General features: G+C 44.3%; 1 protein-coding gene across 2 annotated transcripts in view; it reads left to right on the forward strand.

Annotated features, from left to right (window-relative positions):
• Positions 1 to 22,880, forward strand: part of GALNT9 (polypeptide N-acetylgalactosaminyltransferase 9) — a 429,083-nt gene that overhangs the window by 121,071 nt on the left and 285,132 nt on the right. For both annotated transcript variants that reach the window (XM_072024316.1, XM_038187419.2), the window contains exon 2: positions 3,484 to 3,580. The gene's annotated coding sequence lies outside the window, so the exon portion shown is untranslated. The remainder of the gene's footprint in view (positions 1 to 3,483; positions 3,581 to 22,880) is intronic.

Below are 22,880 nucleotides of genomic sequence, written 5' to 3' on the forward strand. Positions count from 1 at the left end.
GTTGGGGATGTGATGGAGGGCAGGAGCAGCAGGGCTGCAGATGAGGTCTCTGCTCTAACTGAGCAGGGAAGCAAAGCTGGACGGGCATCAGCAGCAGCCGTTTTGCTAAGCAGGGAGAGGGCACTGGCTTTTTTTTTTTTTTTCTTGTAGAAAGAAGCAGGTCTTTGTGACTTGGGCACCTCCCTCAGACGCTGAGGACAGCTAAACATGGCACAAAGCTACCAGGTGATTTTGCACTTGTACAACAAAGTCATCTTTTGGAGGAAAAACTGTAGGGAAGATGCTGCAGAGGCACCTGAGGGGTTTGTCTCTCTGGCCACAAGATTCAAACACCTCTCAAAGCAAGAAAGCCATCAGCATCGGCTGCCTCTTCTCAGGCTGCAGGAGATCCGAAGCATCTGTTTGTGTACTTGCTGTAGAAGTGATTTTCCTTGGAACATGAGCTGGTTTTTAAACACTGTGGGCGTAGTGACAGTCTATAATTCTGATCGTGAAATCAGATCGTGAATGAGGGAGAGGTAAGAGAAACTCGTCTAAGCTGTCATTGTCAAGATTTACATTAGCCGTCTTAAGTCTCTTCTCTGCAGGTCCGGGTGGGTTTACTCTCCTTCCTTGGCCTTTTCCCGATTCGTATGCAAGTCCCTGGTCCTGTAACACCCCTTGCTGCTTGTACCTGATCAGCCCTCCCAGTTCCTCTGCAAACCTTTCTGCATGTTTTAATTTCCAGCTGTTATCAAAGGGCTTCGCCCTGCCCTTCCCCGTGCTGGTTGTTACTTGGCACAATAATACTGGTTCTGCTCTGAAATATTTGGCAACTCAGTGAGGGAGCACTGTTCCTTTAGGCTGAGAACCCTGGCGTCCCTAACTAATTTGAAATGTGGATACCAAATTCCCTTAGGCTTCCTTTGAAAATTCGAGTCTTTTACAGGACTGAGGAGTAGTAAAAGTAATCTGGGAAATGTGACATTTTGCATTGACTTCTCTAGAGGAGAGTCAAAAGGAAAATAAAACCTCCGGGTAGACAAGAGCTGTGGGACCACAGACGTGCACCATAAAGACACCTGGGTGCTTGACAGATGAGCGGTGGCACCAACCAGAAATGTTCATGTATAGTTCTAGGAAGCCAAATGACTAGAAGGTAGAGATATTTATGATCTTTCTCAGGCATTCATATAAACACGCACAGCGGCCAGTAATAGAAATGCTGTTCTAGAATCGCTGAGCAGGCTCAGACTGGGCATGCTGTTTTATTACATGCACTGAAAAGATTTAAAGAGGGAGGGATTGAAAAGGAGAGACAAAGGGCTTTGCAATCTACAGTATCCCACTTAAAGTAATTATTAGTTATAAGTAATTAAAACAATGATACTTGTTATAAATATTCAGAAATTGATATACAATATACATAGATAAAACTATTACAATAAAAATGAATAGTATGAATTCCCATTTCTTATTAAATAATATTTTTAGATATGAATTTCCTAACAGACTGCACGTTACACAGTAAATCCCTTTCATTTTCATGTAGCACTGTGTGTGTAGACGGCATGTGGATAAAATCTTTAAAGTCTCAGAAGATAGATTGCCTTTTCGATAGACTGGAGATTCAGTAGTTATTAGATACAGCAAAGGCCACCTGTACAGATGAGGGGAAATGAATGGGTCATTCATTTCAAGAGCCCCTGTGTGTGGCCAAGGTTTGACTAAATATGAGTAGTGGATGGCTCTGGCTTGAGACTTCTATACTGGTGTAGGGCAGCTGGGTCCTTCTTAAGGCCGTATGCTGGGAACCTCATCCAGGGCTCATTTTGGTTGAGAAGTGCAGTAAATAAAAGCACGCTGAAAGTTAAGAAAAGCAGAGCACAGTGTGGGAAAGGACGGACACCCAGTATTGGCCTCTCAGGCTGTGCGACGTGGAGATGTCCCAAAGGTCCCCCAGAGCCACGGGCAGACCTTTGGGGAGCCCCACCGTGGGACCCTGTGGTGTGAGAGAATGTTTCTATGGAAAGCTTGTATTTTTTTTGCTTTGAAGAAAATATTCAAGCCCCTTTCTTGGCTGAATGGTCTAGCTATTCCAGATCTAGGGGAAGGTGAAGGTGTTTAGATGAGGACGGGGACTGCTGGTGAGCAATGCTGGTTCTTCATTCTGCCTTTGATACCATGTGTAGGTAGAAATGCAATAAAGTATTTGTCAAGTGCAGTGCATTAAGGCTATTCCTCTTGCCATTAAAGTTTCATGTACAAGTTTCATGGACAGGTCTTAATTCTACTTATAGGTATCTTTCTTGCTTTCAAAAATATTATTAAACTCTTTTGTTATAGAAAGCTACTCTGAAAACAAGCTGAACTGGTAAATAAAACATATGCTTGCTTTTGCTAGCATTCTTACCTCCACAGAGCAATATTCTGAAGAATATTTTTCCCATACATTTTTGTCACCACATTATTGCACATGCCTATTTAAGCAGTAATCCAGTTTGAACGCATCCTACAGTACTTGCTTGTCCTGTTTTTTGAGGTGGGAATCACAGAAGTGAAGTGGACAGAGAGCACTAGCTGAATCCTGACAACATGTCCAGAAGGGAAACAGAGGAGCAGAGAGGTTTATTCTTAGGCTACTTGGGGTCTCATGCCTTTGAGCTTGCAGCTCCAGCCTTGTCCCCCAGGTACTCCTCTGGATACTGCATGAGGACCAAGCAGTCAGACAGCTCCCACAGCGTGTACAAGGCGATGATGGAGGAGGGCAGCACTGCCAACAGCCCTGCTAGGTGAGCTCTGCAGGAGAGCAGCTGGATGAAGGGCCAGATGGGGCCAGAGCACGGCCTCGGGGTTCCTTTTGGATGTGTGGGCCATGCAGAACTGGTGTTAGAAACATGGGTCCCATAGAATGGACTGAGGAGGGGGAAAGGAGAGAAAATTTGGGAGGGAAAATATCAGTTTAAGGGTGAAGTATGACTTGGAGTCTCTTCAAAGGCAGAAGTTTCTTCTGCCCTTCACTGGCTTTGCTGAGCAAGAGATGCTATCGCTTCAACCATGCCCCAGTCATACCCCTCTTCTTTTGGTATCTGCTACAATGGCATATGATCCAAAAAAAAAAAAGACTTAAAATACTTGCTAATTATTTTGATTATTTTGTTAATCAGGGTTTTCTGTTCTCCATGTTATTAACAATGCAAATTAAAGCAGGAATCCACGGTGCCCAGAAAGCATCTGCTCAACAGAAATGAAACACTGAACCAAAAACCCACCTCTGTGGCTTGTTTCTACCCGGCCGTGCTGTGCCTGCCTTCAGGAGGTCAGGAGCAGCTGCCCCCTGCCCCACACCGACATGGGGCAGATGCCAAAAAGCTGCACTTTGCTGTCCTGCCCTGCTCCCTGCAGTATTTTTCCATAGCATATCCCGAGCTGAAAGCGACCTCGGTGCACAGTGACTTTCTAGGTGTGTATTTCAACCTTGAATTTCATTCTTTCTGTTCCTAGGTCATTCTGAAAAGCAGCACCTTCACCTGAGAGTGCAGCTGGCCCCTGAGTAAGCCCTCCCTCCATCGCCTGCTGGCTCCTTCCCCACCTGGCAGAGGTACTTTGCCTTTCAGTTGATGCAGTGCTTTTAATCTCTGTTCTGGGCTCCACTTCCAGTTCACATTTGATTATTGGAGTTTCTTCTCCCATTGTCTGCTCTGGTTGTGTTTGTTTTTATTTTGTTTGGGTTTGGTTTTGGCTGTGAACATTTAGGGTTCAAGACTGAATCCTACTGTGCGGCCTGGATCGTTATTTGCTGTGCCTCCAAACTGCCTGTTTGGCCTTAAAATTCTGCCTCTCTGCTAGCCTGGGTGGAGTGGCTGAAGGCAGCACCTCTGCCAGCTGATCATACCTTAAATATCTTAATAATAATGTAATAAAAATACTTAAATATAATAATACCTAAATACCTTAAAAATGTTGCTGCTGTGGATTGTTTGAAAAGCTGGCATCAGCATTTCTCTCTGCTAGTGCAATTAGTTTGGGGACTTTCTCTTTTTTATTTACAAATGAAGTGACAATAATCATGCATATCTGTGCCCAGCATCAGACATATACTGCACCGCCTGGTTAACACTTTGCAAGATGTAACCTAGGGCAGTTGTGGGGAACACCTCATAGCTTTCTATAGCAAGTGTAAAAAAGTCTCTATGAAGAAAATCCCTGTAACTGTGAGTACTTGTGACCCTAACTCTCTGTACGCTTCTGTCATTTTTTACACAAATATGCTTGAAAAATCTATCTTTAGCGAAGTCTGTAGCCCATAAAAGACAGCCTTTTATCAGCTTGTACAGCTTTTTATACCAGGAAAGCATTTTGGATACTTTTGAAGCAAGAAACTAAAAAGAAATGTTGATATTTTTCTATTTTTATAATATTTAGTAGCTCTCTCCAAGATGTTTGAAGACCAAATTCCTTCTCTATTTGCTTGTTAAGCTCTTTCCTTATCTGACAAGGTGGGGATAGTCTACTCCTGTTTCTGTTGCTTACCAGCTTCAGGAAGCCTGATGGCGTGTGTTGACTCTGGAGTTACGGGAATGGAACCAGCTGCAGCAGATAACATCTTATCTCCCGAAGGAGGACATAAACAACCTTACTGCAGGGCCTGCTGCAGCCCCTGGCTGGGGTGGGTGCTGGGCAGCAATGTTTTTTGCTGCAAGTTGCCTGTTTCAGAGATTTTGTCACTTGTCTGCTCAGTTCCTTATGCCCAGGTTTTTCAGAGATGAGACACAAATTGACGCAATTGCAGTGTTAACTTTGCACTGTTACCTCTGACAATTGCTATCCTTTTGGCTCCTCGTGTGCCTAAGACTAGATCTGAACTTGCTGACATTGATTGTACCTAACAATCCCTCTGGCTTTCCAGGGATTTATGCCTATGTTCGGGGAATTCCAAAGCAGAAGTGCATGCACCTGTGTGACCAGATTTTCTTGAAGCCCTGTGTTATGTATGGGATTCAAATACGGGAGGATCAAGAGCTCTTCTTACATTTTAAACTCCTCTATGAGGAGCTGGGCTAATCTATGAGATTGTTGCATAGTGTTGGTGCTTTGATTTCCTTGATCATCTGTGAGTGCTTTAACTAGTTCCAGCTCTTTAACTTGTTTAAAGTAAGGAACCTCATTTTGAAATGAATATGTCTCAGTTTATATCCAGCCAATGTGGGATTTTTATGATATTTTTACATTCGGAGCTTCTAAAACCCCCATAAAATAATTTCACAATATTGTGACTACTCTGCAACCAGAGAGGGTTGTCCTTTACTAAAACACAGTAGAATGAAACACCCGCCTGCTGGAGATTAAATTGTCTACTAGTTTGTGTGAACTCAACCCAGATTAATCACATTTTAGCTCAGCTGGAGAAATATCCATGAATTATGTTGCCAGCTGAATGTGCAGGGCTACACCTATTTTTCAAAGGCAGAGGAGAAAACTGCGCTGGGTGACTCAGTTACAAGTCAAGCAAGTTATTTTCCGTGCTGCCTCATAAAGAACAAAGATAAGAACTATAGAAAATGAAATCAGAAGGGAAGGGAATACGATGTCACGTTGGCTGAAACTTTGCCCACGTTGCTGTGCTCCAGCAGCAGGTACGTGTGCGTGCCTTCCCTCTGCATTTGGTGGTGCGTAGCTGGGAACGCATGGCAAGCAGCCGCCCTTAGCTGCTGGTGTTTTATTAAATGCTCTGTTTTGTGTGTTTACGCTGTACCTGGTACCCGTGCATGGTGTTGGGATGGAGGTGGACCTTGCTTACACCACAGCTTGGATGTGGTGTGAGCCATAGATATGTGTCAGGGGCTTTCCTGCTGATTCCAGCCAGGTCACTCAGGAGAAGCCATTTGGAATAGAATAGAACAGTTCAGTTGGAAGGGACTTTCAAAGATCATTTAGTCCAACTGCATATCATCTAATCCAACTGCAATTGGCAATATAAATCCTTGTGAATGTTAATTGCAGCATGCAGCTACATGCACTGCAGGGCTGGGGATGTGGCATTCAAGCTGGGACGTTGAACGCTGCCTTACTTCTTGCCTGGTGCATCAGTGCCATCATCAGGGTGGCTGAAAAACAGGAGCTCCACGTGACTAACTCTGCTGGTATCTGCACTGAAGCAAAACTGGAAGAATGAGCCATGTTAATGAAATAACATGAAGTGCGCCTTTCAAGATAACCACGCAGCTGGCAAACAAGAGACTTGGCTGGGAATGTGAGAGGCTTTGTTGAGATCCTTGCCCTGGGTACTAGCTGCTGGCTTGCTGTGTTGGACCTGGGAAATGGCTGTGCTTCTTTGCAAAGCGCTAGTGGATTATTTTTTCTGTGTAGAAATGGCATTTTCTCAATGGAAAAAGTATGTGATGAGCTCCAGTTTGGCACCAGAAAGGTCCAAATGAAGTAACAGTCTGGCTCACCTGGAAGTATTTCTGGATTTACAACTTTTCACAGCCCCCTGTACCTGATGGGATGAAGCAAGAACTAAAGAGCAACTTGTTCTCTTCTGAAGTAGCACAATTACTGCAGTGAGTGCACTGCCAAATGTGGACCGAGCAAGTCACAACCGTTAGAGTTAGAAAAAGAGATATGACAGTCTCTAATCTAAATCAGATCTTAAAAGATCAATCAGTGATTGTCCCTATCATCAGTAGTAACTTCATCTCACTCTGAGCTGCTTTGATGCCAGAGTAAGTCTGACATCAGAACACAGATCTGAATTCAAATGGGGAATCAAGAAGGTATTTCTGGCTTGATTTTGCTTCTCAACCTGAGCTATAGGATATGTTTATTAGAAATGTGTTCCTAGCTTCTGTGATAGTAATTCAAAACTCCCATTGTCTGTGTGTGTTTTCCGTGCTTCTTGCCATAAATTAGTCTTTTTAAGGTTACCACACAGGTATTTTTAACTGAAGAGGTTAAAACAAAAGCCAACAAACAACAAAATAGATATATATATGTCTGGCTATCTGCCCACTGAAGGGCTCCCCCACGCGGGGTGCAGGGGACCCCACTCCATCCCCAGCTGCTCCCAAGCCTAGCAGGGCTGCCAGCAGTGCTTGCCCTGTCCTTAGAGAGCCCTAAAGAGAAAAAGTGATCCTATAAACACAAGCACAGAAAAAGTTACCGGGTGCCTGTGCTGTTGTTTATACATTTAGATACTATGATTAAATTACATACATAATGCATAGTGTTTGTAATACATTATTAATAATAATAATACTGTCTTGTATTATTTGGCTAGAAGAGGCATGCTCCGAGTGATGGTTCATTGGTCTATTCACACACAATTTTCATACATCTCTAAAGATTACCATTTTAACAGCTTTCTGTATGGATACTGCCAGGCAGTTACATTTAACAGTGCATAAATCTAATTCCCTCTGCACTCAATTTTCTCAGGCAGCAGAATCAATTTAAATCTGTCAGGATTTTATTCTAAAGTCTATTAATGACTCCTGCCTTTTTCTGTATTTTTTTCCTCTGTCTCTCTCCTAACAATCTCCCTCTTTCATGAATTCATTCAGCTGCAGAAAAAGATGCCCCACTGATACAAACAGTCTTTTATCTCTTTACAACAGAAACCTAATTAGGTGTGAAGGAGACACGAGGAAGGTCACAATTAGCCCTCCAGCAATAAAGGTTAACAGTTGTGAAATTCCGTAATAATGCTGTTGAACTTTGTTATTACCAATAATGATGGCCTTTGACAAGGTCACGTTCATTATTCCTCACCCCCACCTCACCAGCGTGGCTTTGCGGCGCCTCCCCTTCCTCTTCCCTTCCCCTACCCCCTCACACGTGTGTGCTGGCTCCTGACACAAGAGCAGCTCACACCTCCTCTGGCCGTTCGACCCGTTGGGTAGATTTCAAGGCATGCTTTAGTATTTTCTGTATCGAGCTCATGCCGAAGGATTGCTTGCCATGCCTTTTAATTATTGATTAAAAAAATAACGTGTGTGGATTTTCTTTTCCACGCTCGAATGAAACGATTCTGCCCAATTAAGAACTTAAATGGAGGTGTTAACAAGAAAGTAATAGGCGATGTGTCCGGGTAATACAGCTTTTCAGGATGGAGTGGAAACAATTACATGCCTTGCCATTACAAGCCAATGGATCTCTGACATCTTCAAAAGGCTTCTGGGGAATAACGCCACGTCGGGTATCGTTTGCTGTGTCTGTATCTACTCTTAAATCTCTGCAGTGAAATGGATCATAAACCGAACATTTCAAATGACTCCTTACGGCCTCCTTTTTATGCCAGTTTTATGCCTTTTGAGGAATGCTGTGAAACAACGGGAATCCACCAGAGATGTTAAATCTCCCTGTTGATTTTTAGTAGGTGTCTTGAAGGAGAAGGACCACATCTGTGACTGCTAAACCTGTACCTTAGTTCTCAGGTTTCCTTTACACTGCAAATGTGGTTCCACAGCCATTAATATCAGATCTGTGCCCTGTTGGATCAACTTGCCCCAGTCAAGTGTGGGCATATGATTTCATTTCCATTTTAAGAAGCAGAGCATGTGAAAGGGATTTAATGCCAATTGTACACTTCTTTGCCTGCAGTTTCAGTTTGGGTGATCCCTCACGTGGTGGAAACTGCCATGGTACAAAGAGCACAGGCAGAGAGAGAAGTGTTTTGGGCCAGCCGACAGCACTGCTTTGCAACTGGTACACCAGATTCACAGGGCATCTGGCCTGAGGTATTAGAAAATGCCAAAGCTGTAACGTGCTGCTGTTTCTTCTGTGGTTACTTGATTCTGAGTTATATGCTGAGAAAAAAAAAAAAAAATCCACTTTCTTTTGTTGCATTGAGTAAGCTTTCACTCTTTCACCTGCTGTCTTGAGTTTTTAAGGGTCAATGATTTCATTTAACCTTTATATTCCAGTTCAGCTGGAATTTGGACAATTGCTCAGGGGTGCATAAATTGGGAAGCGCCTGTCCTAGGCTACCTGTAGACAGAGAGAGGCAAAGAAAGGGGCAATTCATATCTTATACGGGCTGCCTGCCACTCTCCTTCCCTTTCCTTGAGGGAGTCTTGGGTGACTACACTTGTAATTCACATAAGACACCTTGGGAAGATACTTTATAATTCTTAACCAGCAAGTGTTAAGCTTTTAGTATAGAAAGCAAAGTCACAAGATGTGCTCTAAGGGTAGAGAACCCGAGATACCAAAGATTCAGTGTACATGTGTATAAAAAGCTATAGATGAACAGAGTTGTTTAGTTCTCTCACTTCTAACACTCCTCAAGGCAGATTCTTGTCTTCTCAAGTGAGATAGCATTGGGTCGTAATCGGCAGCAATTGCTGCCTCCCAGTAAATCTCCAGATAATGCTGCATTTGGACTTTTACTGGTATTGAGCCATATCCCATTTAGTATTGCAAAATATTTGTGAATATGCCCTGTCTGACCAGCCCTCTGGTAAAATATCAATAAAACAGGATATTCCTGAGATTATTTATGCCTTTTAGAAAGGACCGGATGCTTGCAGAGACAGCTGCACAGCTTCAAAAGCAGGTATGAGTAGCACGTAAAAGTACAGAAACATCAGAGCCTCCGTGCTGCCCACAAATGCCAGGGTTTGTGCGGTGCTTGACAAGCAGAAACACGTAGAGCAGGTGGCTCCTAATTCATGGCTCAAGGCTGACGTTTTTCAGCGTGCAGACACAGATCACCGGACACCTTCAGGGTGTTCTGCCCGTTACCTTGCTTCATTGACTCCCTGCTCCCAAGTGCACCAAGCACTCGGAGCCCCACGTGGAGCTGGTGGAAGTTGGAGTCGTGCTGGTTTGCACCAGCTGAGGCTCAGGCTGAACCATCGCTATTCAACTGAATGAAAAGATCTGAGTGTGCAGCAAGTGGGAAAAAGGGTAACAGAGACAGATACCAACAACTGTCCTATTGTTAGGTTAAGGAAGGAGTAAACAACCTGTCAGGAAAAAAATATATTTAAAATATATTTACACTTCAGTCTACCAGCTTGAAGTCGCGTGGCTTGCATTTTGTTACCAAATTTTACTAAATTTTGGTAACACGATCCTTGATACTTTTAACGTCTAGTTCTGAGAATAGCAGAGTGTCACATTGCAGGCACAGAGAGCGAAGTTACCTTAGAATGAGCATTAAGTGTCGGGAATCCTCTGGTCTGTACAGCTGATGTGTTGTACACGCCGCCAGGAGCAGCTCCTGTGTGGTGGTGCTCTCCTGCACCCCTCCGATGGAGTATGCAATATGCAAAAACTTGGAGAAAGGACTTGTCATAGCAGCAAACTGTGAACTTTATACATTAAATAATTCAACTATATGAGGAAAATTAAGCGGTTTAGCCTCCCAGTTGTATGCACAGCAATCTCTGGGCATTTATTTTACTAATGTTTCTGTGTTGCCATTCCTATCCAGTTGGTAGGAACTTTTATTTGCATAAGGCAACAAATTTTTTATTCATAAAGCCAAGGACGTGTCCTTGTACTTCAGCAAGAAGTTTATCGAATGATTGACATTAAATGTCAATTTTATCAAAATATTGATTGAAAAAAAGTTCTTATGCTTCTATTGTTTCCTATAGATATATCTAATCTCAGCTTTATCCAGGCAGTGCAATACGTTGCTTGCCAGACTAGAAAATGATATATTAGCCATCTGGGCAATGGGCCCAACCCTGGGCAAGATTAGTGCTTCAATTAGCTGTTGATAGCTTTCCATTAGAATATTGGTTTCAAAGAGCACTAAACAAGAATGTTGTGCTTTGATTTTCAGATTTAATTACTTCCATCAGGGCTATAAATGAACTCATTAGTCTTAGTGGCTCTAAAACCTAGAGACAATAGAATGTTATTGCCATTGTTCTTATGGTTTGTGCAAACATTACTTTCAGAATGCTATTAGGGATGGCTATCAACCTTTCCACTCTTCCTAATGTAGCTGGCTGGCTGACCCTGCACAGCAGCTCTGGGGTAAACGTGAGCCTGATTTCATTACTGAGGTCTGCTGCTGGGACGCAGTGCCTGCTAGCAAATAGCAGCTTGATTTGGGGGGGGTCATTACAGACAGAGAAAGTTACTGAGGACATGATTAAACTCACACATTGGCAGTTTTGGCTCCTTGTCAAAGTTTTTGTGTTCTCTTTTCCTTTCTTTCCCTCCCCCCGTTTCTTTGTGTTTGTTTGTTTTAATGTTTGCCAGAACTTCTGGGAATTCTTGAGGCTTTGTTATTATTTTTTTTAATCCACTGCACTGTGGTTTCATGACACCTTTTTTCTTAATTTTGCAAAAGAACACTCCTTTTTGTTTATTTTTTATTTATTTTTATCTTTGTCTTTTCCCCTCGACCCAAGGAGGTGGGGCAGTGCTCCACAAACATAAGTTCTCCTTTTAACATGATCTTTGCTCTGTTCCTCCCAAAATAGAATAAAATGGAGAATGGGAACGCAGCGAGGCGGATGCTGCCAGTCATCGCCCGCCCGCAGGACTGGAACCCCCTGGGGTCGGCTGCTGTTCCCCAGCAAAGAAACCTGGTCCTGAGCAGCTGGAACTAACTCTGAAGTCAGCACTGATTTGAGAAGGTCCAAAGGCCCTTCCAAACAAAATTGTATAATAATTCTGGGAGGAAAAGGGAATCATGAATAAGCCACATACTAGGGAAACGGTAAGGGGTTGGTGTTTCTTGAAATGACAAAAACCAACATAGTGTTAGATTATATGTAATATATTATTTATAATATATTATATATAATATAATATATGTAATTATATATTAGATCAGCAATATACCATGTCATTTATTAAAAACCCTAAGCCTTGCAGAGTTTTCTTTCATCTGAGGTGTGTTTCACTTGGTAGAAGTCCCTTTCTTTTTCTGGTTTCTTTCTTCTGTGGAGGAAGGATGTCATGTGTAAATAAAGGATATGATGCTCTGCACTACTGACATTTATTAAATTAAAGCTGTAATCAGTACAGTATGTCTTAACCATAATATTAATATGGCTAAAACAGTAAATGCTATCATGTTCAAAGCCTAACACCTGTTTTATATTAGCATTTGGATAGTTATTTCATTTTTTGTTCTAATAGAATAGTCTTTGATGAAATCCAAAACTCAGCTGTAATTTTTAGCTCCTAACCCTTCATAAACCCCAGAATATGATTCAAAAAGCCTACTCTTAGATCTTAAATAAGTTTCTCCTAAGTTTTGCCAGACTGTTGTGAAAATGTTGGAAGCATAGGGAAATGAATACAAATGCTGCATCCCTTGGCGGGACCGGGCAGGTCAGGATGTTGCCTGTGACCTCCAGCAAGCAAGTCCCCTGCGATTCAGAGCAAGGGGACTCCATCCTGTCCAGGTATGGGGGTCACACGCCTCTTTCCCCTTAACTCCGTCCTCTTTTGCTCTGCCCTGTGGTTTGCTGGGAATCTTCAGCAGGAATGCCAACTTTCAGAGGGCTTTAGGTGAAATGAGCAAGAAGGGGAAAGCCCATGGGCAAATGGAAGTGGTTGGTTGCTCCCTGGCTCTTTGTGTGCTGGCAGGGGGCTTGAGGCAGCCCAGCCAGAAGGAAAGAAAACATCCCCGTCTGTTGTGGTAGAGCACAAAGCTCGTGGTGGAGTCAGCCGGGGTTTGGATGTATACTTGGGTGTTTTTTTTCCTATCTAAGCACTTTCAGTGCCTGTCTCAGTAGTTCTGGAGCCATTCTCAAGTGTTTAAAAATAGAACGATGTCTCTCGCTCCATCATTCTCTCCCTCCCTTGTTGCCTTTCCCGTCTTTAGGGGAATAGTCTGATGGATGTGTTTGTTTTTCTGGATATGTTATGCTGAAGCGATGGGAAGAACAAGAGTGGGGAGTCTTCCTCCACGGTCCCTGTTTTGTCTAGCAAGCTTTCTGCTCTCCAGGGTCAGCTCCTGTAAAAGCTAGACTACTTCTATTTATAAGACTATTTGGACGAGAGAAAATCGGGCAGATTATATACAGTTGTCAGAGTTTCTGCCAGCAGACAAAAGCAAGATCACTCCGTTGGCTTCTGGCAAATATTTCTAACCTGATTCTGTTCTGCTTCTCCTCTCCTGCTGTACCCTGCACCAGCCGTGCTCCTGCAGTCAGACCTCGAGGCTCCCACCTCCCGCCGCAGGCATGCCCTGGGGGAGTTGTGCAAGGAGAGCAGAGAGGCCAGCTCTGGAGGAACTTCGCTTTCTCTTCAACCCAGACCTGATGATTTCTTGCAGCTGGTTGGTGCTCACAGAGTGTTTCACATCTAGCACACGGCAAGCAGGGGGGAGATGCTGTGCTGCAAATGTGATCCTACCAAGTGTGGGAGAGGACTGTGAAAACCAAGACAACACAAGTAGCTAAGTACTGGGCTACCTTAAGTTAACCTGTAGCGATAGGATAGCCCTCCCTCCCGTCCCTCTGCACAGCCTGACTGCTCATGTAGGCCTCGGAAGATGACACAAGTTTAACTGAGTAAATGAATTAGCTGAGCACCTGTGTAAAACCCACCAAAAACCTCACTTGAAGCATAACCAGCCTTAAGTTTGGGCAGTGTTAGCTTAAAAATTCTGAAATAAATGAGAAAGAACCCAAAGTCTAGTGGGTTGTCACGTTTGATGTACAGATTGTCCAAACACTGCTTCCTTTCAGTGTGTCACAAATCATGTGGGACTGAGCAATAACTGACAGATGTTGGAAATGTGAGATTTTCTGCGGCAGTCTGTTGCCTGCAACTGCTCCGCTGCTGCTCCGAGCAGCGCTCAGCCGAGAGCACGGCGGTACCCCAGCACCGCCTGGTGCTGTGGCTCTGAGACATCTCCAGTGAAATCACTCAAGAGCTCCTGTTTCGTAACGACAATACAGCAGTGGTTTATTTGAAGGCTGAGCCAGCTTTGTATCAAAGCCAAATATGTCTGGCTTGGCACCACGAGCTAGTGCTGGAGCCAAGCAGCTGGAGCAGACTGTATGTGTATTTAAAAGAACAAAAACAGAGAGACTCTTAAGTTATCTCCTGTATGAGGTCAATCAGAGTGCCAGAATGCAGTGCCAGGTTTTGCATCAGGCTTTCTCTGGCCTTATCCCTGCATACCTACAGAGCCAAGCCCAAGGCTAAGGCTCCATTCTCCTCTGATTTCTCACCTCTCCTTATGGCTTTCTCCTGGCAGTCTGCTAATTGCAGGAGTTAAATCCCCATAAAGTGGTAGAACATTACCCCCCCCCTTCTCTTTGGGCCCAGGTTGTGCCCATTGCAACTGACACCACCACAAGGAACAGGACTCTGACACTTTCTGTGCAGACTTGTCCCAGAGCTGTGTCTGTCTGAGGCCTCAGGGCTCCTGTCACACAAAGGTGCAAAAATGAGCCTTTGGCCTCCAGATTTCAGTCATATTCTGGTGATCCAGGGGTCTGCTGGCTCCACTGAATGCTGGCTTTTAGGAAATTAATGATTATTAAGGCTGTGTCTGCCCTAGATGGCGGTGGCAAAGGGGTTGTGTTCTCTGAGCTCTTCTGCATCCAGCCTGTGAAGAAGTGTTTTCTGACAGTCAGACACACTTCAAGAGCTGAGAGGGCTCTAACTGAATCCCCACAAGTGGGACAGTTTGCTGCAGATGTCTGCTCTGTTTTATCCATCCTCCTCTGTGGCTGCTGTAGCTCAGCTGTCTGCGGAGCAGCTGCCGAGGCATCATGTTATATGGGCCAATATACCGAGGCTGCAACTGCAGCACCCCAAGGAACGCTCTGCCACCACCTGGGTGACATTTTAGAGCAGCCTTTCCATTCTACAGTAGGGATGAACACAATTGCCTTGGACTTTTATCATTCCATGACTGGTTAATTTTCCACTATATCTGTTCACCTTGGGGCCAAGATCAGGAAAGTCCTCCTGCCTTCCCAGCCACATTCAGGAGGCTCAAACCATAGTGCAAGACACCTTTCATCATGAGAAATTCAGCTTTTCTTAGAAGCATTAAATTTGATTGCCCTTGGAAAGGTTTAATTTCATTCAGTAATTCATCACTAACTAAACTCCTTTTCCTGGAACTAGGATGTGTTCAGATGCCAGACAAAATGGAGCCTTTCATCCCCTGGACTCCAGAAATCCTTCAGGGATCTTTGTCTGAACCATGGCAGGAGAATGAGAAGGAATTGTTTGAAGCACAAGACTCTGTGAATTCACAGCACACTTTTTCTTGTCTAATTAACAATTTTACCCATGATGTTAAATTTACGTGTGCTTATAACACACCACAAACAAGATATCTGGAAACTCATTTCCAAAGCACTTTCCATTATGCAAGTAGCAGGAGATGTGCCATAGCTTTTCAGTAATTGGTTGGTAAATTGTTTTGTCTCTCATCTTTACTGCTATAACAAAAACCTGTTAGCCTTAAGTTTCCATTTTTGGGGGGCTTTGTTTGCTTATCTGTGCTGCTACCTATGAACTTGCATCAAGGAAATAACCCAGACAAACATTTTCTGACCTGCAAATAGCTACATGAATAAAAGGTAAAACTTGTTTACTGAAGTAAATCTTGGAGAGATTTTAGTGGCGAGTTGAATTGTCACATCTGGTGGTCATTCACACTGTCTTGCTTCAACATATGTGACTAATGAAACCGCCCCTCATTTTGTGCAAAATGTCTTGGGGAAATGCTCAGCTGTCAGCTCATTTCTTGCTCTGAATTTGGAAGGGAATTGAGGTGCAACCCAGCTAAAGGTAATTACCTCTAACCTGTTTCTGTACTCACTGAATTGCCTGCGAGATTCACAGCCCTTGAAATGAGAATTCTGAGACCTTTGCATAAAATGTTTGTTTAAGACTCTTTACAAAAATGAGGGAATGTGATTGAATTGGAGCGAAGGTGGGTTGATTTTAGTGGTGCTGCATTAATTTTGCATCAGCTGAAGTCTTCGTTCTGTGCAGCTGCTGGAAGGCTCACGTCCACCTACAGCAGAGATGGACACTGAATGATGTTAGGGACCAACTTGGGGCTCTTAGCCATTTCTGCAAAGATGGTGTGCAGGCAAGGAGGAAGAATAGTGGTAGCTGAAGGCTTTGTTTCTGCATGGGAGGGACAGATAAGGAGGCTTGATTGCTGCGTCTCTCGCTTAGGTTTTCTCCCCATTCCCAGTGAGGCAGTGTGTGGGTGAGACCACACCGTGCTCATTGCACATGGAAGCCTTAATAATGCAAGTCTGGCTGTAAATAGCCACACCCTTGGTGTTCAGGCTGATGACAACTCAAGTTTTGAAGTAAAAGCAGATGGTTACTGGGAAAGAAGCGAATTGTTACCGACAAAGAGACCTCATCTGATCCTGGGTAACCAATATTATTCAGTGGAGTGGGGGTGCAACAGTCCCCTGTCACTGCACTGTGGTAATGCATGGAAGCTCACCGGGAGTAGGAAAGCCTTCTGCTTCGGACTCCATGGTCAGGGCTCCTTGGCCGACTCTTTTCTTGGCCATAGCCAGTCGCCAGAGCAGCAGCTGCAGGAGCAAACCTTTTGTTTCATGAATCACTGCCTGGGTTTGTGAGGAGCAGTTGCTATGCAGCATGCACTGCAGGCATTCATCTTACCAGGAACACTTGCATTGAATAATGCAGGAGAGAGCTGCTGGGCTTCAGACTACACAGTACATGTGTGCGCCCTTGTATCCCAGTGAGGAAACTCTTTTTTTTTTTTTTTTTTTTTTAATTTTATTTTTTAAATCACACCATTAGGTCAGCTGCACAGAGAGATCTGTTGGTGGGGCTTCAGACAGTTGCCTTGCAAGACAGATGAAAGTGTCACCAGCTTTGGCTGTGGCACTTAGCAGGAGAAAAACCTTTCAAGGTTCCTGATTCTGGCAACAGTGGGGTTGTAACGATCACCAGATGAGCATGGAAAAATATAGGAAGAATGTGTGTATAGGGTTGTTGTGCCTATTATCTCTGGGCAGGCAGCGGTGTGTGCATTATTTATGTATGTTTAGCAGAAATGAGATGGGCATTAATATTCTGTTTCAGTCTTAATTAGTGGCTGATAAAAGCACAGGTGATACTTAACAGTCTTGACAGTGTAATTTATCTAAAGTTTCCTAATAATATGGTTACAGCAGTCTTGGAAGGGCTGCTTTAATGACTTTCACACGCTTAAGGTTTGATACCACCAATATCCAACATGTTGGTTGCTTAGGAGACCAAATTAAACAAAGCCTAACATTTATTTCTCTCCTTCTTTGCTGCACAGAGGATTATCTCACTGTAATATTTTTCTCTATTAAATGCCTAAATTTTAGGTGTTTATAAGAATGAAAAAAATCCCTAACGATCCAGATCCCCTATTAACTCAGCAGATGGTTCCTAGAGCCAAATTAGGGACCTGTGATAGAACAATAAAAGCCTTGCTTTATACAGTGCACATGTTTGGAGCTGGCAGTGTTAAATGAGACCTCCATGCAATCTGCTCTGAGCCTTGCTGGCATTGACCTCTTCCTTTGTATAATTCAACACCGTGTCATCAATCGCAATCGCACAGACGTCTTTGCAATTTAGCAGACCTTGTATGGACTGACTTTCCCAATATTTGTTTAAGATGAACTATATAAACTTGCTATTAGTAGTCTGCCAGAGCGAGGGAGATAACAGTGTTTGCACTGGGCTTCACGTAATACAGCACCTGGGCAAGGTGCACCAAGCACGTTCCTACCAACTGCTCTTGTTTCAGGGCTGCAGGAAAACCTCCAGCAGCTTAAGTCAGGGCAAGAGCACGTCTTGCCTGGGTTGTGCAGAGGCTCTGAGGTTAGTGTTGCTGAGTTGTTAAATATAGGTTGTTTTTGAAAAGTCTCTCAATTCACCTGAGAAACGCAGCCAGCAGAACAGGGCTGCAGTGGGGTCTGACTGATCTCAGCTCAGCTCTATGTCCATACAACCCTACTGATCTCATCCAGTCTTAGGCTTGCTTTTCACTGGCTTATATGATATAGGGATACAGTCCTTTTGGGGCCTAGCCTCAGGCCTACGGCCAACCCCAGTGCAAGTGTGGGGTTGTTGGGCCTCTCCGTGCTTCCACTTCTCTACCTGCTACAACGGCAGGCTGAACTCATCCTGGGAAATGCTCTGTGATGGATAAATTACATCTCTGAAAAGTTGTTTCTTAGCCAAAAGGTTGCCCATGTGGGATTCCCCTTCTCAGGAGTAAGTAAAGTGGGTGTGTGATGGGGAGATTATGGAGTTTCCAAACCTACCCTGGGCTTTAGGGAATGGTGAAGAATCTCCCATTACTAAAGCCACATCATTTCTTACCATTGGTAGTAACAAAATGCCCATTTCTTTCCTCCTGCACAGAAGTACTGGGATGGGGAAGAATACAGTAAAAACCCTTGCAGCATCAAGACCGATGCTAGCTAATCTACGGGCACTATTTCATCTTTCATTGAGTTTTTCTTTTCTTTCCCTGCTCTCTCTCCATCCCCACAGTATCTCTGCATTGATTTTTCACTCTGCCTGTTTATAAATGTTTATAAAGCATTTAGAGAGCCTAGGGAAGAAAAGGTCTCTAAGTACTTAGTGCAAGAAGAACTTTAACACTGGGCTGCTAAATTGCTGGTGACGCCGGGCTGTATTTCATGCAGCGCAGAGTCCTGCTCCTAGAGTATGGTGCTGCTTGGGTGGGGATGGTTAAGGCAGGAAAAATCCTAGTGTCCTGTACCTGTGTTCTTGTCACACGTCACCGAACTCTGAATGCAAGGTATTTTCAGGGTTCAGGTGATTTAAGACTGAGTTTTCATTCCCCAGGTGGCCATGGTCATTCTTCAGAGTGCTGGTGGAATGGCACCTGCAGGCCTTTTAAAAGGCTCAAGTTTTTTATTTAAAGCATTTTTAAGAAGCATGGAGGTGGGCCTGGAGAGAAGCAGGTTAGGGATCAAGTGCACATGTAGTTGTGCTGACAGCAGCCCCCTGAAGTTGGGCAGTGGGGGGTGTCTGACGAATAGTGGCAACATTAAAGCTGAGTGCAGCCCACCTACAGCCACAGCACTGCAGCTGCCACTGCAGGGAGACATGAAACAGCGCCGAAATTTGCAGCTTGAGCAAAACCAACACACAAGGAGATGAGAAAGGAAACAAGTACACATCATTCTGCATTTACAGTTTGCTCCGGCTAATGAAGTTTATGTTTGTATGAAATACTAAGTGACCTCCTTCTCTCCCTTGCCCCCTGCTGAATGAAGTCACCTTGATGTAGTAGGAATGGAGAGGTTACCTGGGCAGTAAATACACTTATTGGCACCGTCACGCTGTTCACTAGAGAAGAGAAAGCAACCAGGGTCTTCATGGAAACTTACGGAAAGATGCAGGAATTTGTATCCAGACACTCCAGCATTTCTGGTAACTGGTGTGTTACTACAGAAGCTCCTGTCTTCTCAGCTGCATTTCCCCATCTCTGCTGAATTTCGGGGTATTTGTTTGTTTGCACGCAACTTTGGCAACCTCACAGCACCAAGCCACATAGCCGTGTCCTTAATGAGGACAGAAAACTGCACGTGCAAAGGTGGAAATCACCTCTGCTTTGCATGGGTGCAGGAGGCTCCACAGAGCACCCAAGGTTAGGTTCAACCTGTTCTGTGTCAGATGTTACTTTCAGTGTACGCTTTTGGCATTACTGAAAGGTAAAATAACCACTGCCTAAACAGGGCTGAGGAACGAGGAGTAACCTGAAAAGTTTTGTTTTTCCTTTTCTTTTTTATCCTCTACCATATTAAATGCATCAAATGGGGCACTTTTGGAAACACCGAGGGTTGCCTGGTCCTCTGCTCCCCACCCGTTTTCACCCAGCTTCATCCAATTCCTCCTCCTCTGGCCCAGCAGCTAATTAGGAGATGCTGCCTTTTGCTCCTGCTCAATGCTGCTGCTCTGCAGTGCTGCTCCAACACGTGTTCACCTGACCCCCTCCGGCTGGGGAGGCTGCTGGGGCAGAAATAAGGAAAAAACTGGAAACCATGTGCGAGCTGAGTGGGATAAAGGGGCAGAAGTTGAGATTGCAACAGCCCCAGTCCTTCCTGTTTCTCCAAGCCTGCTTGCAATGCATTTCCTTGCAAGTGAAGCAGTGTTCCCAGAGCTGGGTAAGTTGAAACACCAGAGGCAGTGTACCACTGGCCTATTTTGAACCCTGCTCAACGTAACTTTTTAAGGTGGGAAGCTTAATCAAAGCCTACAGCAATTTCCTTCCTTGCTGCATGCAGACTGTTCATTTTTTCATTTATTCAGGGTGTTTAATTCTAGCAAGGTACTGTCTGTCCACCTTCTGCTCCCCCTGACTGACTGTTATGAAGGTAAAGTCTTCAGGGCACTGTGTTTTATTGGAGGCTTGGGTAGCGAAGATACCCATACAATTATACTGCTCCAGCTAGGGGATGACAGGGAGGCAGCAACTTCTGAACGCCGGTGGGTGGCTTTGTGTCAGAATCTGCCTATAACTGCTCCACAGGGAAAGTTAGTGGAGTCAGTACCTTTGAAGTAGTTTTCCAGGAGAAGCTCTTTTTCTGCTGAAGCTGAGATGTTTTGCAAGGTGTCTATTTCAAAGATGTTTTGGCAGAAAAGTTTGGAAGTGAATGTTTGTTTTGACTCCCTTGTTTTGTTTAAGCTGTTTTTTCAGTGTTTCTGGAAAGTGGTTGCTTGTTTCTAGGCAGAAGCATTTTGATGTTTTTGTTCTGCAGAATGACTTGAGGTTTTGAGTTTGTTCTAATTCAGGGTAGCAGCAACTCTGAAACATCAGGATTCCCTGTAGGTTTAGAACTCCATCTTCCATCCAGCTCCAGGTAGGATACAGCGTCTCTTTTATAAGCTCAACTTGCAATTTCTTCTGCTTTTACCTCTGTAGGTCTTTTAGCTTGGCTGTTGGCTGTGAGAATGTTTGCAAGCATGCCTATAGGACAAGACTTCTGATCTGGGGTTTGCCTGGTTTTATTGCATATCGACTACATAAATAGCAATTAAGTGTTGTGCTTTTGCAAGCAAAACTCTTATCAAATGCAGCACTAGTGCTAGGCTGAGCTTTTATATTGCATGTGGTGATGAGTGGCGCATCTTGGTTCGTAGCAAAAAGGATTGCAGAGATCTCAGACCTGTGGTGCAGGTAAGGCCTGCAGAGCTGTAAGACTCAGAAAAGTTGGTGGAGAAGGGAGCCACTTGGTTTCTGTAGAGCGAAGAACTCTGTCCAAGACCTGGCAGCAGGGACAGACACCGTGTACATAGACTGAAAGAGAGTTTGTGCTCTGAACAGCTGAGGTTAACACTTTTCCACACTACTATCTCCTAGAGAAGACATCTGTATGGGCAGGATCTGGCCCCGATGTGCCTGGGCCTGGGAAGATCCAAGGCATTTTCCTGGATCTCACTGCTATTTTCTCACAGTAATTTGCCTGTTGTCCCTGTGGAGAAGTCCCTCTTTTCCTGCACACCTTAAAATGGCAGAAACTGCGAGTGTTGGTATTCTGGCCGTGGGATTTGGAAAGCTAAACTGGGAGGAGGCAGCAAAGGGGGCTGCTGTCCCATGCCACCAGCGTGTGGCAGCTGAGATTCCCCAGGGACATCTTCTGTGCTGCTGGTCCCAAAGGGCAGGACACATGGCCTCTGAGAGCCCAGATGTTCCTTAGACTTTCATATCTTTGCTGTATTCTGCTGAACCAATAAAGCTCAGAATTATTGTGATTTAGGTAATCCCAAACTTGAAAACAGCTAGACTTACACAGTCAATAAAACAAAACTGTCTCTTCAGCAGTGCACTGACAAGGCTTTGAAGGAAGACACACAGAGAACCTCTCCACTAATATTAAACTGATTTGGCCATTTTTATTCTATAAAGGAGGCTGGTTATGAGATTAAAAAAGACTCATATATCATGCTGCCTCATTAATTTTCCATTTGGGCTCAGCTGTCAGAGGATACCATATTAAACTGCTGCCTGGAGTAGTCTTCGGTGGCAGAGAAATGATGTTTGATACCCTTTGCATTTCACAAAGTCCGTATAAAAGGTCTCCTTGATTTGCCATCCCTATTATTTTCTGTCAGAGAACCCTACACGGCCTCTCCAAAATAATATCACCTCTCCAAAACCCTGAAGGTCTATTTGTGGTTTCCATGGTGACAAAATGACCCATAATATTCTTTGACTACTTCAGTAAATGAAGGACACAACTGGGCCTTTGAAGAATAATAGATTTTTTTTTTCCTTAAGAAAAGGCATACTTGTGAGCTCAGAAAGGGGGGAAAAAGGGATGAAAAAGATATTAAGGGAAGAGATTTGGCTTGTAACTCAAAGGGCTTTGTGTCAGCGAGTACGGCAGACAGCACTTGTTGAAAAATAGACCTTGAGCCATCTGGTACCAAAACAGAAGCGGGATATAGCCCTTGTGATGACTGAGATGAAGGAGCTTTTGCTGTAACTCATTTTTACAATAGCTGTGCTACTTAATTCTGAATTCGGTGACACACAGGGCCGGGCGCTGCAGGTGCAAGTGTGTGGTTAAAACATTTTCTTGCAGGAGCTGTCAAAACCCCGCTCGGTGCCGCGTAGGAGGGAGGATGGGATTTTCCAGCGAAGCTGGCCTGGGGGGAGAAGTGGGTGGGAAGGAAACAGCAAGGCCTTTCTCAGGGTATTTGCTAGGCTTTGTGCAAGAGCTGTTTTTCTGCTTGTAGCACTGCTAATGATCTGCCTGTGCTGCTCGGAAGGCGCTGAGCAGGGTGCGTGTGGTCCGGAGCCGCCGCTTATCTGCTGTTTCCTCCCCGCCACGGGGGACTGGCCAAGCTGCTTTGCCTCTCTGGGACAGGAACCATCCCGTACTGGCTGAGGAACAATGAGCCCCACGTCTCTTGGCTCCTCTGCATTAAAGCAGTAAGGGATT

The sequence above is a fragment of the Anas platyrhynchos genome, chromosome 16, assembly GCF_047663525.1.
Source record: "Anas platyrhynchos isolate ZD024472 breed Pekin duck chromosome 16, IASCAAS_PekinDuck_T2T, whole genome shotgun sequence".
Taxonomy (NCBI): Eukaryota; Metazoa; Chordata; class Aves; order Anseriformes; family Anatidae; genus Anas; species Anas platyrhynchos.